Genomic DNA, 17003 nt, shown 5'->3' with positions numbered 1-17003 from the left:
GCACATTATGTCTTTTACAAATCACTGCATTTTTCCAGATGTATGGTATGTTAGAAAACTGACACAAAAGATGTGAATTGAGTTAACGAGCCCTGCTGTATTTCCACGAAAATGGACTCTTGGTTCATTTGAATAACTTTGACCTTTTTTGTTTATTGCCTTTCTAAAAAAAAGCCAACAACAAAAAAAACCACAAAAAAAATCCATAGCCAATCATTATGATGACCACAAGTCTACTCAGGCACCTTGACAGCTGAATCACCATCTCACATCAAGAGATTTAGCCTTGGGCATCTGGCTGAGCTGACACACATTAGTTGGTCATTTTTACACATTAAATGTCTTTACAGTTTTCATATTTCTTCTGTTTTTACACTCTTCAGCTCTGCTTTCTTGTAGAAGGGGAAGCTAAGATACATATTGCACAATGAACATCATTAACACATTGTAATTCTTTGTTGTCTTTAAGATAAAACTAGACACAAGGGGGATGTTTAGATTTAAAAAAAAAAACCTACATGTACCATATATTTAGGCAAGAATAGAACAAAAATAACAAACTGATAAAAGCCTAGAATTACAAAATTCACCAGAGACTTTCCTTTTTAGTCACACTGCAGGAAGGAAAAATGAGGGAAAGGTGAGAGGGAAAAGCTAAAAGGACATTATGTCCCCCCATACTTTGAATGCCCAGGCTTTTGTTGCCTGGTGCTCTAGAAGAACATTTTTTTCTAGTGAGATGGGACAAATACCTTTGGGACACAGAAAAATTCAGATGCGGACCTGATTCAGCAACCTGACTCACTTCACATGGAAATAGTCCCAACCGGTTTCATCTTCTAGTTATGACTTCAGTGATAGCCACTTTAGCTGGTTTACTCATGCAAACAAACATTATTTCAAGTGAGCAGAGACTGTAGACTGGAAATGTCCCCCCCTGAGCCATGGTCAAATGGAAGAGAAAATGGAGGGAGGCTGAAATGTGAACACTGAAAGGTATTTTTCAAGGCAAAGCTCAGGAGGGGGACATTTTTCAATGTAGTCAGAAATCTACTTAGCAGTCTCTTTGCATTTTAAAATCCCTGGAAGGAAAATGTCATTTTTCTCAGATTCTACCTCCTTGCCAAGATTTGTATATCAGGAATAAGAAAGAAGAAAACATAGCAGACAGAAATGAATGAAAACCCTAAAGCACCAGCTTGGTCAGGCCACATTTCCTGACTGTTACCATTCAGGTTCTTTTGCAGCTCACCTTTGAAAAGGTTTTCCACTAAAACCCACACCAAATCTTTCCTTTTTCTTCAGCTCTACAGTCTTCCCATCCATAGCTATGTCTTTTGCAAAGCCAGAGACTACAAGCTGCAAAACGCATTGTGTTTTTGATTAACTGAATTAATTAACAAATATAAATACCAGGCATAAGGCTGGTAAATCTGTTTACCTGTGTTTATTAATTTAGACAGCAGGCAAACTCCATGCTATTTCTTGAGAGTTAATATTTTACATTCAACTAATATGGCATGGTTGCATCTTGGACTCTCTTTAGCACTGGGTATGTATGAGCCAGGCAATATACACTGGCTTATTAGTTTTATGCCCACACATGGACATATCTGACAGGAGCAGGAGGCAGAAGGCCAATTTAGGCATTTTAGACCCTGAACTTTCCAAGCCAGAGCTGAGGCTGCAGGAGAATTGCCTCAGGGTGCATCTCACCCAGGCGGTGGGCTTTGTCTGAGGAACTGCTGGCTTTTCTGCTGAGCACAGGGAGGGTCCAAGGAGCAGAGCTCCTATGTGTGTCTGTAACATTTTAGCCTATGGTGGTATCTTAAGTTGTCCTTAAAACAAAGAGGAGGCAAATACATGGTACTGATCTTTCCGTTATCGTTGGAGAAAAGTGTTGCAGAACTGAAGACGAGAATGAGGAGGCAAAGAAAATGAAACTAGCCACATGAATGTTATCACTGCGTGAACGTGACAGTCCAGTAAAAGTGGATTTAATCTTACATGCTCTCCTTGTAAAATGTTGTGATTGCTTTAAGATTGCGATTCAAAAAGTCAGACATTGGCTTGATTCCAGAGGACAATCCACGTTGATCCCCACTTCCCGCTGAAAAAAACCAACGGGGATGAGGAAGAGAAAATTTGTGAGACTGCACCAGAGAACTATTAGAGCTTGAGTAAAAAGTAGCAGCACGTCTATGCTAGGGCAGGAGGGAGAGCAGTACTCCGCCTACTCTCTCATAATCCTGTCGAGTCATATAGGTTTAAAGCTGGCAAATTTCCCCAGTTTTCTGCAACAAAAAAATAGAAGACTTGGTATAAGAAAGTTTTGGATTCATATACGTTCATTTTCAAAAGTATCTTCAAGTACCGTTGCTGGAGACTTTGCAGACTCCTAACTCTGTGCATCAGGACACTAATCTCAGCGGTCCATAACCCTTACCATGACTCTGAATAAAAGGGTCCAGAGAGCTGTTCTGGGCCATACAATTCAAACAAGGATTTATTGCATCTCTCTATATTACCATCCAATTAAGCATATTCATTGCATGCCCAATGTCTCCCACCAATCAGCTCAAAGGACTTCACAGATCACTGTTCAACATAATCCATCAGAAGATGAACAAATCTTAAACAGAGCTCCTCAAAATTTTCTGATTTTTAGTATTTCAATCACACTTTTTTAACTGATGTTTCTATTTTCAGTGAAAGATGTGGATAATAAAAAAACAAACCTTCACAATTTTTCAGAACCAAAGTTCAGCCTGTTCCAGTTTTAACTGTTCCTCTTAGATAAATGGAAAATACTTCCCTAATATAGCATTTCTCAAAACCAACAGTATATTTGGCTTGACAGCACGATCACAAAATTACAAGATATTCAGTCCAGAGCAGGGAGAAACTGTCTTATTTTTCTAGTAAATACTACTGCTATTTTCCAACTTGGTGTGATTGCCAGAGAGAGCTTAGGCAAAATAAATATATATAGTGCAGAATAAGCCATACAGACAGCAGGGGAGAATTTTTCAGACACCACTGGAATCTTATTAAAATATTTAAAGAGAGAAGGCCCAAATTATCAGCCAAATCCAACTACAGGAAATATGTGAGACTTTATTAACAGCTGTGATTGTACGTTTGTAATAACTTTCATCTCTTTCATGTACGTCCAGGTAGTTCTTCCCCCATTTATCACCTCTGCAATACTAAAAAGTCAATCAATGCCCACAGGTGAAAGCTCTGTAAGCACAGCCACTGCCTCCTTTCTGCTTCAGCCTCAGCAGGAGAAGCTTTCCCGCCCGGCACTGCAGGGACCACCACCAAGGGTAATTGAATTTCCATGCCTATTCAGCCCCGGGTCTGCGCGCTGACACTGCCAGCAGCCAGCTCCGGTTTGCCTCTGCAGAGCACTCACCGCTGCGGCATCGAGGGCTGCTACCAAGGGACGCCGGGGTGGTTCTCCTGCGGGTAATGTATCGAGGATTAAGTAGCTTAACCAAGATAACCAACGCATTGCAGAAAAGCTCTTTGCTAGACATCATATGAACGATCATTGGCCATTATTGACTTCAGCTCAGTTTAAGCCTAAAGGATACATTTGAGGGGCTATGCATTTATTTATTGGTTTCTATGAACCATTTACTCCTTTCTGTGTCAGTTGTCCCTGTGCACACACACACACCCCCTGTTAGATTTTCATTTCTATTTTCATTAACCTGCTGAAAGATAGCCTAGAAATCTAAAAGAGCGCTGTCATCAGGAGAGGCGAGTGGTTCACACTCGACTGATGTTTAAAGTTTAGCCTGGCAAATACATACTGTAACTGCTAAGGAAAAACATTCGGTGCAGATGAAAAGGGCCGCCTTTCTTCCCCCTTATCATCATGCCTAAATATCCCCTTTTTGTAAAACAGTTGAGCTGTTAAGTTCTATGCTAAGGCACGTACACACTTTGGAAAGGTAATTTGAAAGCGAGTTGAGCCATGACAAATAGGGACAGCTGGCCTAATTGAATCATTTGATCTAAGACAGCTCAACTTGGTTATCCTCACTGCAGCCCACATTGATATTAGCGAGTGAATCATTAGCCATGAAATCATGTCGACTTTCCCGATGCAGCGTTCTTGACATGACAGGGAACGCAGTCTGCCTTTCATTACAGCACCAATGAGTTCTTCAGTCTGTCATGAAGGGAGGAAAAAAAAAGAAAAAAGAAAAAAAAAGTGCCTTGAAAACTTTTAGGCTCAGCAACAGAGAGTAATTTTCTCCTACGTACATCATAGAGCAGTTAAAGGAGGAAAGACCCTTCTGGTGGGTCTCAGGTTACCTGTTAGCCTCAGCAGAGAGCTGGCGCACCCCAGCCCTGCTCAGTCTCCTGAGGCAGGCACAGTCTGCTGGTGGGACACCACGTCACCATCTAATAACTATTTCCCTATTTCCTAGGGTTTATTTCCTTTTCTTGCCTTTGTGCAGATGAGAGGGTCTGCAGTGTCATACGCACCTGTACAGGCTATTTCTAGGAGTAACTTCTTATGTCATAAGTCTTTTGTATATTAATTAATAGCAGGCTAGAGCTGCATCTTTAGCATTTGGACCACAATTTTTGGCTGTTCTAAATGCTAACTGGACTGCTCCTAACCTAACTCATATTTCATCTATCCTAGCACAAAAATAATCACCAGAGTTATTTCCCAAATATCTCCAAGATATTTAGGAACAGATATCACTCTTGAAAGTCCTTCCTTGATTTGCAAACTAATGGGCTCATCCAGCTGCCATTGAATGGAATGGAAATTTTCTGTGGGAACAGAGCCAAAGCCAGATCCCAGGCTCTTTTAACAGGCATAGGTGGACAAAATTACCTGATTGTTTAGGTCAGATTATTGGTGGCAGGACCAGACAAACATAATTTGGGCAAAACTAGGAGCCTGATGAAATTTGGATAATGTCCAATTAAGGAAGAGAGACAGAGCAGATTTTTTTTTTTTTTTTTTTTTTTGCAAGTCAGAGAGACATGCCAGCACTGGATGGGGACAAGATTCAGACCCTGGAAAAGAGAACTACCATATCTTATCTTGCCAATAGTGGTCTAAACAGCATCTCTGTAATCTATCAGGAAAACAGGAGAAAAAAGAAATAAGCACAGGGACAGGGGTATTTATGAATCAAAACCAAGCGATCCTAAAGACAAAGCTAAACAAATTGCAAGCCTGACAAGATACCAGGGAGTCTGAAAATGGCCCAAAAATCTTATTTTCTTTGTGGGGGGTTGCTTAATAGGGGGTTTTCTTCCACTTAAAAGATGAAAGATAGGTGCAAAGATTTCATTTAAAAATCTGTAACCCTGTAACAAGTAGCTATGCGTTTGGTAAGCAGGGCTCTTTCTATCCCAAATGTGGAGTTACATTCTATGTCATGAAGGTTGGGAAATGATCATTATTTACCAGAACAGGAAAACCTTGCCAGCTTGCCTTCTGGAGAGATGGAAATATAACAGTAGCAAATGGGTAGGAGCTAATCAACATAGAAATTAGACGTGTGGAAGGGGCACAGATTTTTTTTCAAAGAAAAAAAATAGTGAGAAATTTTCAAGTCATTGACACCCATGTTTTTCTCAATTTTTGCATTAAAAAAACCCCTTTATCAGGACGGGTACTTGGGTTCATGGCAGAATTTCTGTTCAGTACAAATCACTGTAGAGGACCCAATGCTTAGGAAATTCATCTGACTGTGTTAGTGTCCTAACTGCTTAGTTATAATGGAGTAGTAATCCTTAATTGAGCAGTTTTGTGTGAATAACTATATAAATCATAAAGAAGGCAGCTATTTGTCTATTCTGATGATTGGACTAATCGCCTGGGATGTGGGAAACCTGTGTTCAGGCCTCCCCTGTGCCTGATAAACCATGTTTACACTTCAAATACCACTAGTATATCCCTGTGGTGTTTCAGAGCGAGCATGGGGGCCAGGCGCATCAGCTGGGGAAGGGTTCCTGGTGCTGGGCCTGAATTCATAAGTCCTGCACAGGCGCTGCGCTGCAGTCGGCAATCGTGGACTGCACTCAGCAAATCTCGAGCCAGCTCAGTCCGAGCAGGGATGCCAGAGCTCAGGTATCTCCGTGCCATGCCCCGCTGCATGCATAAAAGCAAGATCAGCTATATGGAAAAACCACTTCCAAGAGATGTGTGTCTTAAAAGCCTCCAGAAACGGAGTTACCACATTTCCCATATGTAAGCCATCCCATGTTTATCCATTCCTCTCGTTAGAAAGATTTATTCACTCCGCAGCATGAATCTCAGCTGTGTAACAGCTTGAAGACTGTTGTTATATTTCCCTTTAGTCTTTCAAATCAAGATGAAGACATACCTCATTTTCCTAGCTACTTGGCAAAGATAGGGCTGAGGTAAGTTTGTAACTCTAAGTTATGTATTTTTTAAACAGTTTGTTGTTCTGAGGTAGAAAAACCCCAACATATAGCAGCTAAGTTTTTGGAAAGGGATTACTTCTTCACCCTTCGCAAGCCAGGGGTCTAGTGAGATATACTTACCCGTCTCCTGCCATTTCTCATGCTTTCTACCAACTGATTAGCTGATGTGGCATATTTGTTTAGGATGTTAGTTTGTCTGCAAGAAAGGCACAGTGATTATATGTAGGTCAGCCCAAATGTCTGTCAATGAAACTTTCATAGCATCATTGTCTTGCATTCAGTATGTGTCAACATGCCACAGAAAAGCCGGTTCAGAAAGATTTTATTAGTTCTGAAGTTTTTCATTAGCAGTGTATACGTGCATGTCTGTAAAATATGTCAGATTCTCACATTTCCTAGGGAGAGTTAAACATATATATTTCAGAAATTTCTAGAACAGTCTCAGATGCCTTCTTTAAAACATCAAGAAAGTGACAGTCGCTCTCATGAGCTCTCCTAAAGCAAGCTATGCATTACATTTGGAAAATAGATTTCCTGCCTTTCTACAACACAGAGCGAGACCATTTTTTCACTTTGGACTGTTCAGACGGTAGTAGGCCTTAAATCCATTAAAAAAAACCATGACTATTTCCCACTCTGAGCTGTAATATAGTTTTTCAGTGTACGCAGCCAACTGCAAAGAAAAACATTTCTCTGACAACCCGTTCAGACTGGCTGCTGAAGGAACTGGAATTTGGGTTAGTAAATGGTGAATGAGATGTCTAGCCTGCATGGATCACGTCACTATTATCCACATAAAAGCTTTTGTGGGTGCATGAACACGTATGTGCACCTTCGTAACACAGATGTATCTCCCATTGTTGCCAACTCCAAGCATTCAAGCCCCAGTCATAAGACTGGCTAAAAATTAATAGATTTTATGTATATCTAAATATATATTTGACTATGTTAAGGAAAGGTGCTGAACCTTCAGATGAATGAAATGGGTTAATTGCCATTGACTTTTTTGCAAATCTGGTCTTTGGAGAGCAACTCCATCGATCCAGCTCAGCCAGCTAAGCTCCTGTTGATTTTTCATCAGCATAGAAGTGGAAAATATACAATGGTAGAGTAGGCTATTCCTTTCATTCATATGCTGCACAATTTTTCTGGTTTCATATTTCTAACGCTTGATAAGATTCATTTTTTTTTCTTTTTTCCCACCAAAAAATACTTGCAAAATATCAGGTATTGGTTTTCTGCACCTTTCTGCCCTCCTTTTCTACCAACTTTCTGATTTTTTTAAAAGCTAATTAAAGAATGTCCTCAACGAATATCATTTTCACAATGTTTTCTCAAAAAATATACACGGCTTCACTTCCTTCATGCTAACAATCAGCCATAAAACTCAGTGAATTTTAGGGATCTTTAAAAATCTAACACCTTTCAAAATTACAGAGATAACATTGGCCCTGATTTCATCTGTCCAATTTCCTCTAACCTAAAGATGCAAGGTTTATTTAGTACTTAAGAAAAGTGAATGTTCGCTGTCTTGGAAGAGTCTGATTTAGTAGCTTGTTTCAGCGTGAACCACAGTAATGTAATGCTTTTATTCACTGATGAATTTGAGCAGTACAGCGTTAATCACTCTCACTACCGTATGTCACCTGAATAATCAACAAACCCCAATGATACATGTTCCTAGATCCTGTAGAGTGCCATTTATCACCGACGCAGAGCCTGTTTATTCTTGACATGTCTTATTTGTGCAGAATAAGCAGGGAATTTATTGCATAAATAATGCTAGGTAGGTATCATTTAAACCAAAATACAAGGGAACCGTGTAGAGGTTTGAACCTATTCAGAACCACCTATGTCTGAAAGAGGTAGAAAAGGTGGGAAAGTGGAACTTCAGTACTAATCATAAAAATACATTTCATTTATTTATAACTTTCAAGAACGTGCTGGTGAACTCTTTAGGATGGATCCTACTACTCGTGTAGATCATCAGATTTCTGATGTTGACAGTCTCAACTGTAGTTCAGAGGAAAGTCTTTCACACAACCAGCCTCAGCTTTTACGGGGGTTTTTTGTAATGTCATTTGCATATCCTTGCCTGAGTGGCATAAAGATGGTTTTATTCTTTGCACAGTTTTGAGATGGTGGCAGGACAGTAAAAAAGGTGCCAAACAACAGGATGGGGACTAAGGTGACAGTGACGCTGCTCCCTACCTCTCGCGCTGCCTGACGCGTGGGGCTGAGCATGCAGCTGTACGGCCCCTGTGCTTACCACATCTCCACCCTCCTCCAACACAGATCACGGTGGATGCAGGATGTCACACGCTGTGCATATGTTGTTTCTTAATCTCCTACTGGGGTTAGGTTCCAGTCTGCAAACGGGTAGAAGCGGTGAAAACCTAGCTCCAAGCTTCTGTCTCCTAAGGATTTAACATTGCATTTCAAGAAGAAATAATCCAAGAGGTAACGGCATCTGTCTTAATATTGAAAAATAGCAAGAGAGAATTATGAAGCTTTGGCAAAGTGGCACAAATCAGGTAAATTTAGCCAGTTTTACGTGCAAGACTGAAATCAACCTGTCTGGCAACAGGGAATATCTAACTATACAAAGGTGACCCATCAGGCACAGAATGGCAAAAGATGGACAAATATTGAATAACACGTTTGTATCACCAAAACACCTCTAAGCAGTCTGACTCAGGCACTGCCAAGTATGAGACATAAATTAGATATTTGGTAAACCCTCAGGGACAGTCTAGCAGCTGTAACTCTCACGCTTCTATATGTCAAGTATTTTCTGAGATGAAAGCTTGTTCAAAATCTCAACCTTACTATGCCTGAATCATGCTGTAAACCTAACAAGGTTACTTGCGGTTACTGAAAAGGCAGAACTACGGGAACATGAGCAGCCTATAAAGGACAGCGTGGTACTTCATAGTTTTACTGGAAAAGTCCTTCAAATGGTCTTGAAGAAGTCTTTCTACAAGCTCTGCAGCCCAGCCTGGGACAAAGTAGTTCATCCTGCCACAGATAAACAACTTTATTTAGAAATTTGAGGGCTATTAAACAAGGTGAATTTCCCCAGTGAATCGGCACAAATTTATTAATCCAGGTGTTACTCTAATTGTGATTCATTGGGGATAGGAACTCTGTTCAATGGTCCTCAAACTTACACTTCCATTTAGTGCTGTGCTGCAAACACAGGACTGGGAGCTGCAAGCTGGCTTAAAATCCTATATATTTCCTTATATTCTGCCATTATTTCTACTTAACTGTGTTAGCAATTCTGTTTTTATTTTTCTAGCTATAAAGAGCTTGTTCACAGTCAGGTTTGCCCCTCTAACCTCTTGTACCCGCAGTATTATACTTACCATTTTCCAACCATAAAGCAATACTTAAAAGGAGGAAAATCAACACCTGATCACCAAACAGGACTGGGACAGACCTCAGTCAGTTGGTGAAGACTTTACTATCACAGACAAACACGTAACCTAAACCTTTCGCAAACTAATCCCACTCCACTTGAAAAACACATTTCCTTTTTCTTCCTTTGTAGTGGAAGACTTTAAAAAAACCCACCCCTGCTCTAAGTATCTTGCCTAAGTTTCCAGCTACATCTTTCTCCCACACTGTTGACTCATTATAATCTTTATCTTCACCTTTTTAACAGTCTTTTTTTCTCCTATGCTTCTCTGCCGTGCCAGAGGAGACAGACCAGGTGGTCACTTCCTTCAAAACATTCTTAAAATGCCACTCTACAGCAATGAACCTGCACAAACACAGACCACAGACACCATACAGTGGGACCAGGTATCACAGAACATGGTTGCTCAGTGTGACATTGCTGCATATCTGTGCAGTGCCAAAGTGATTCAGTGTCTTATTTTCCACATCCCTGAAATTGTGCATGTACAAGGAGCAATGATCTTCAAGGAAAAAGTGGATGGATCTACCCCTGCATATGCATACAGAGATTTAAATTGAATTAAAAATAGTGGGGCACATGATGTGTGTGACAATTCTGCTCCATTGGCATCACCTGTAAAATGTTGCACGTAGCTACAGCACCATGGCAATGTCAAGCTATCACCCAGTGGGACACAAGCATTTACCTAATGGGTTGCAGGTATTTGTCTACTGAATAAACAGATGCAGTCACGATAGCAGCCTTTCTGTCGTCCACCATCCATTTACTCCCTAAGCACTGTGTATCTATAGGTTTAATTTTGTTTGCTGAAATCTTTAAACAGGGAAACATCTGTATCTGGAATGAGTGTGAGGCAAAGGGAGACAGAGAATTAACACCAGTGTGTAAAGGATAATGGACCATCTCATCTTTTAATGCCACCTCTCTACTCGAATCTGTTCAGCATAGCTGTAACTTGCTGCTGGATGTTGAGACTACACTTCCAGATGTAGAGGTTTTGGCTTTCTGGTCCAATTTCCCCTGGTTCCGATGGGAAGTTTATTTCAGTGTTATACCTGTCACTCTCAGTGACTCATCTATATTGCTTAAATGAGCTATGTAGGAAATTTATTCAGAGTAGAGATATACCTACACAGGTTAAACGCTACAAACAAGGCAAGGAAAACTAGTGCTCACTGGTGAAATAACCGCATGATCCTACAAGGAAGAAATTCCCATATTGATGCACTGAGCTCAGTATGCAATAAGGGACTTCCAGCTCTCTGCATTTTCAAGCAGGTTAACACTTTCAGATTATAGTTTTCTTTGTATTTGCTTTAAAGCTGCTATCACACATCATGAATAATTTCATTACTGGAAACTTCCCCAAAGATATCACCCCTCACCTTATCTCTCCAGTTTACTAGGAAAAAAAAAAAGGTTGGTATGAATTATCAGATTGAAACTGGCAGACTTTTAAATTTATTATAAATCGTATTTAATGGAGTTCATTTTGGTATCACCAAAAAAAGTAAAAATCATGCAATTTTTTCTTTCCTTTAATGACACACAAGATCGCAAATCATTAGGATTCTGTTGAATACAATGGGGTTTCACACCTTTTCAGAAGCCAAAGATTAATCCATTATATTTTGCTGTGGTGACTGGAGAGTGACTGGAAGTGACCAAAGCATCCAGGCTAGGACACGAAACACAAAACGTCCATGAAAACTATTCACAGCCTCCCGCAAACAAGCAGGGAAGTGCAGCCAGGCACCCACCGCTAGCTCTGAACTTTGCCCAGCTGTATGGGTGCCTGCCCATCCATACCAGGCATGTGTGGATGAAACAAGAAAAGGGAAGGTCGGGCAAAAAACTGGGGAGGAGGCTGCACAGTGTGACAGGAGATCTGTGTTTGAGCAGATGTTGGTAACCACTCACCCAAAGTGTCTCTGTGGTGGTTGCTGCCGTCTCTGCTCAGTTGGCTGCGTCTCCCCTTTGCCAACGGATCAGTGGCCTCGGGCTCCAGCCGATAACCGCTTCCTCCGCTTTGTCTCTCATGGTTAGCCAAAAGCCAGGACAGGTCAGAGGGCCTCTCTTACCTCTTGGAAGAGTTTGGGGTTTTGGAAGGATTTAGTAGCCCCAGTCCAGATCTGCGAAACAGGAAACACTGTACAGAAGTCCAGCCCACAGTCTTAGCCTCACTGACTCCACCGGATAAAAAAGATGATGACGATAACAACAACAACAACAACAACAGTAGCTAGTGGTTTGATACATGGTTCCCCAAAGCCTAGAAAGAGGAAGAGGTTTTCAGAGCAGCATCCAAACTCTTATGTAAAATTAGAAAGCCAGAGGGCCTCAACAGAGGAAGAGAGAAACAGGGAAGGGCTGTGACAACTGAACGTAAAATGAGACATACAATTTATTTATAATGTAAGGTTACCTTTTTAATTAATTTGCTTTTGTGCAAATCCCTGAAATCGCCATTGCAGATTTTTTTTTAAATTGTCAATTTCTGCTGTTTCTATTTTTTTGTACCTGATAAAGAAATGAATAGGACTTAGTCTGAGACTATTTTTTAGTTGTATCTTTTTATGAAGTTCCAAAGGAGTTTTCTGAGACTGGAACAGCCCACAAAGGGAGTCAGTCATATGTTCATAGCATACTACAAGTTTGTCTATAAGTGGAAATCTAATTGAAATTTCTTTATACAATATTAACTAGTAAAGAAACTCTCATTCAGCTGCATCCAATTCCCATCACAAAAAAACCCAAAAATCTTAGGGGCAAAAAATCTCACCCACTTATGCCATTCTTTTAAAGTGTAAGTATTAGAAATTAAGGGAAAACTCCCTACTTTTCCTTGTCACATTCCCTGTAATCTTCTGGATAATATCTGACAGAAGACATTCACTTCCATTTTGAACAGAAGCCAGAAGCTGTGCCTGGACTGTAATCACACATTCCTGCAAAATTTTAGAAATCTTTCCCTTTTATCAGTCATATAATTCATTCCTTTAGAAAGTTACACTCGTTTAACAACACTTCCGGTCACTACTAAGGATGAATGCGAGATCAAGAGCAGAATGGAAAAAACCTGCTTTCCTTTTGGCTTAAAGAAAAAAAAAAAAAGTGGAGGAAATTGATCCTGGTTTGAACATTTTTCACCATAGCTAAGGTGAAAAGTTTGATGCCACTGTAATTGCTATATTACTGATAATTGACCATAACACAATTTTATAGTTATGCTACTTTAAGCTAAAAAAACTTCATTTCCTAATCAGGCTTACTATCACCGCAGAACATGAACATCAATAGCTCTACTCAAATCTCAGCCGAACTAAGTTCAACATCCTAAAACTCGAGAGCTTCATTAAATGTTAATTTAATGTGTGGGGTTTTTTTTCCAGATTAATTTCAGATTAATTTGCATATAGGCATTTGTGCAGCTCAAGCAGTATCTTTCCCTTCTGTCAGTTCCATCATCTGATGGACGGTAGAGAGAAGAAAATGTATAGAGAAGATGTACAGTGATAAAGTAAGTTGAGGAAGATTTAATTACAGACTATTATTACATATTTTGCGCTGGCAAGCATGAAAAGGTAAAGAGTAACATAAATTTGCTAATGATTAGAGTGATAGAAGATACTGGAACATCTTAGATAAATAAAGTGGGCAGTTTGAAATGGCAGAGCAAGGTACATGACTATTATTAATGCTACAGCACTCATTGCTGAAGTTTAAAAATGGTTTGACAATGTAGTATGCTTTATGCACATCAAATGAATTGAATATTTCTACTAGCACAGTTAAAAATACATAAGAAATTTCAGAAAGTGGGTTTATGGGTGTCTGAGGGAAATCACCACAGATGGGTATGGGAATTCTGAACTGTTGTGAAAATTGCTAACACTTGCAAAACACTAGCTGAAAGAAAACAGAAAAATATTCTTGCTGCTCCCAGCATAATCATTTATTTATTAGGGACATGCCATTTATGTTTGGAACTTTTTCATATGTATCCAATAGAGTATGTCTATAGGGAGAAGTTAGAATGAAACAAGTTAGGGCTGAATATATAATATAGTAAGGTTCAGATCCAGAATCTTATTAATTATTTGCTTGGGGGCCCTATAAATCTGTCCTCCATACCATGGTTTGGATTTCCATTGGTAGAAATGAAAACCCAAATTCAGTTATTGGGAGGTTATCTCTGCATCACATGCCTCCTTGCATGTTCGTACAAGGCAACCTGTTGTATTTCTGCCAGGTACTTAACAGCTGGTCTTCTAGAACTCATTAAGCACTTCATATCCCCGTAACAGGTAAATGGACCTGTTACCGACATACATTGCAGAAGATATCCTAACCGGCTAAGAACTACAAAATTAGTGCTACTCTGTGCCCATTGGAGATGGCAAGGATGGCCACCACTCTCCCCTGAGCCTCCGGCACAGAGCCTGGGTGTGATGGTGATCCCCCATGCTTGGATGTCACCACTCAGTTCTTCTCCAGCATCTTCCAGACCAGGGCATGAAGGAGAGCAGCAGTGGCAGCCCAGAGAGCCACGACATCACTTCCACGTCAGGATATGTCAAGTATAGTCCCTAGGGCACCAGAAGGAGCTCTCTCAAGAGGGGAGAGACAATATGGTTTGCCCCTTAAGAAGAAGAGCCAACCATGTGTGATAGGGACAATGGCTTAAATCACTGACTGCCAAGAAAAACATTGTTTTGATTGGGGGCCACAAGAGAGAAGCATAAAGCAAAAATCATTAAAGAGCTAGAGCAGGGCGGTAGCTACTAGAAAACAGTCTGCTAAAAATGACAATTCACGATAAATCATTCTTATCATCGTACCCTAAGTGCTATCTTATCATAGCACACAAAATAAAAACATTGTCAATCTGAGTAATAATAAAACAAACACTGAAATCATACTACAATATTGACAAAATGTAAGATAATCAACAAACTATTAGAATGGGCCTGTTGACTCAAGCAAATGGAATGTAGTAGAACAGCTGTTCGCTTTATCCTGCCCATAAAGGAAAACCTTGGTGACTCACTGAGGGCTTTATGAATTACCGGTTGTTTTTTTTCCTTCTCCCTGGCATAAACAGAATTCTTCAGCCCTGTCTTGTGTGTCCAGCTTGCACCTATCTCAACTCTGCTTGCCGTAGTAAGTGCTATTAAACACTCACCACCTTCAACAAGAAAATGAGATAAGAAAATCACTAATCTATTTTCAAAATTTTTAACAGTGAGTTAAGTGATTTAGCTTCCACCAATGGGTAGAAAAGAGCCTAAGAGCTTTTGGGAGCCTTTTCAGCTTCTGCATCAAAATGTAAAGAGGTCCAACGGGAGCAGAAATGAGTTTTCGTTGACTGATGCCAGAAAATATTCTTATTTGGGCTTTCAGGAAGAAGGTATGGTAATAAGCATGACTTGGGGGAAACTACAGCCCAAAGAGTCAATTCTAGATCATTGCAATGATCTCAATCATAATTTTTCCCTGTTTGGGAACTCGAAATAATAGAGACATTGTAGAGCAAAACAGATGCTTAGGGGCTCTCTCTAGGGACTACAGACTTTCTAGATTTTTTTAGCATTGAGTCACAGCATGGTGCAAAGACATCTATTCCCCAAGGACCTGCACTTTCTAGAAAAAAAATGTTGTTTTTATCATTGGTTTCACTACTGAAATGGCATTTAGTATGCTGTGTGTGAAAGCACTCAAATAATCTCTAAGACATTGCATAGCAAAATAGAATATATCTAAATTGCTCCATCATTGCAATTATAAAAAACTACTCAAGGTTGGAAAGTTAAACTAGAGGAATACATTTACATAAACATGACTGTATTCATTTTTGATGGCTGATACCGAGTAGCACAGTGAAGATGAAGCCCAGAAAACGGCAAGGACCTAGCCCTACCTTTTGAGACCGCTGCTCTGAGATGTAGCCCAGCGACTCTCATGGGGAGCTATGAAGCTGAAAATTTTAAAAATTAAGGGTTTTGGGAGAAGTTAAGAGACAAAAAAAAGAATAAAACTCATAAAGCACTAGTAACTGTAGAGGGAGAAAATTCTGCCAGTATAGGAGGGACCAAAAAAAATCCTGAAAACCAAAACCAAGCAAAAAAGATCAAACAATTAACCAAAATTAAAAGCAAAATACTTTTATAATTTTTTTTCCAATAGCATATGTAACGTTTATAAATGTGTTTGTTCAACATGTGCAAACAATGCACTGACGTGCGTTAGCTCACATACTAAGCTGCTGTAAAACTCAGGTGAGACTCTTCATCGGGTGGGAACAGCCAGCGGAGTTATGAAAGATGTCGTGTCATCTTCAGAGCTCCACCTTTCCGGCCATAGCTGGGGTCTGTCTGCTGCCATGAACAGCTCAAACTCGCTAGTCTGATCTAATAAAACCTATTTCCTTAGAAAACAGAGGTCATTTCCAACGGGTCATTGCCAAGGATTGGGGAAGCTGGGCAGGGCTCCACCACCACTGCCACCATCACCGAAGCTGAGTGGCCGATCAGTACGTCGCCGGCGGCTGGCTGGCCGGCAGGGAGCATCCGGCTGGCAGTTGCTAAGAGACAGCACATGCCAACATGGCTTGAATGGGAGCCAGCCGAAACGGCGGGGCTGCGGGAGGGAACGGCTCACACCCGGAATACCAACTCCTGGCATCTTTTTCCTCATCTCCCGCAGGCTCCTTAGCATGGTGGGAGTTGGTTTTGATTGGGGAGGCCTTTGCACGAGAGGCAGTGGCTTTGCCAATTCTCCCTGGTCCCGCTTCATAGCATTTATTGATAATGGCAATGTGTTAATTATAGGAAATTCACTCGCGGATTGTGAATCCAGCAGGAAGGAACACATTGCAATACAAAATGTTCCCCTCGCACTGACATGTGCCCACCCACCTATTTTCCTCCCGTTTGAATTACTTTCCATTTGTCTCTCAATACTGCCGCTTCTCCTTTGTGTTTGCCAAGGAACCAGAGCTAGTCGGACAGCAGAAGGGGTCCTCCAGATGAAAGCAATCACGTTCGGCTCCCCATGAGCTCTCCAATGCGAGGGTGCTGGGAAATGGTCAGGCAGCTCTGAAAATCTTCGTGAAACTCAAGAGCTCCTTGGAGTTTAGCCTCAAGGCTGG

Source organism: Aptenodytes patagonicus, chromosome 2 (assembly GCF_965638725.1).
Source record: "Aptenodytes patagonicus chromosome 2, bAptPat1.pri.cur, whole genome shotgun sequence".
NCBI classification, from domain to species: Eukaryota; Metazoa; Chordata; class Aves; order Sphenisciformes; family Spheniscidae; genus Aptenodytes; species Aptenodytes patagonicus.
The sequence above is the reverse complement of the archived record's forward strand: the minus strand, read 5'-3'. Positions refer to the sequence as shown.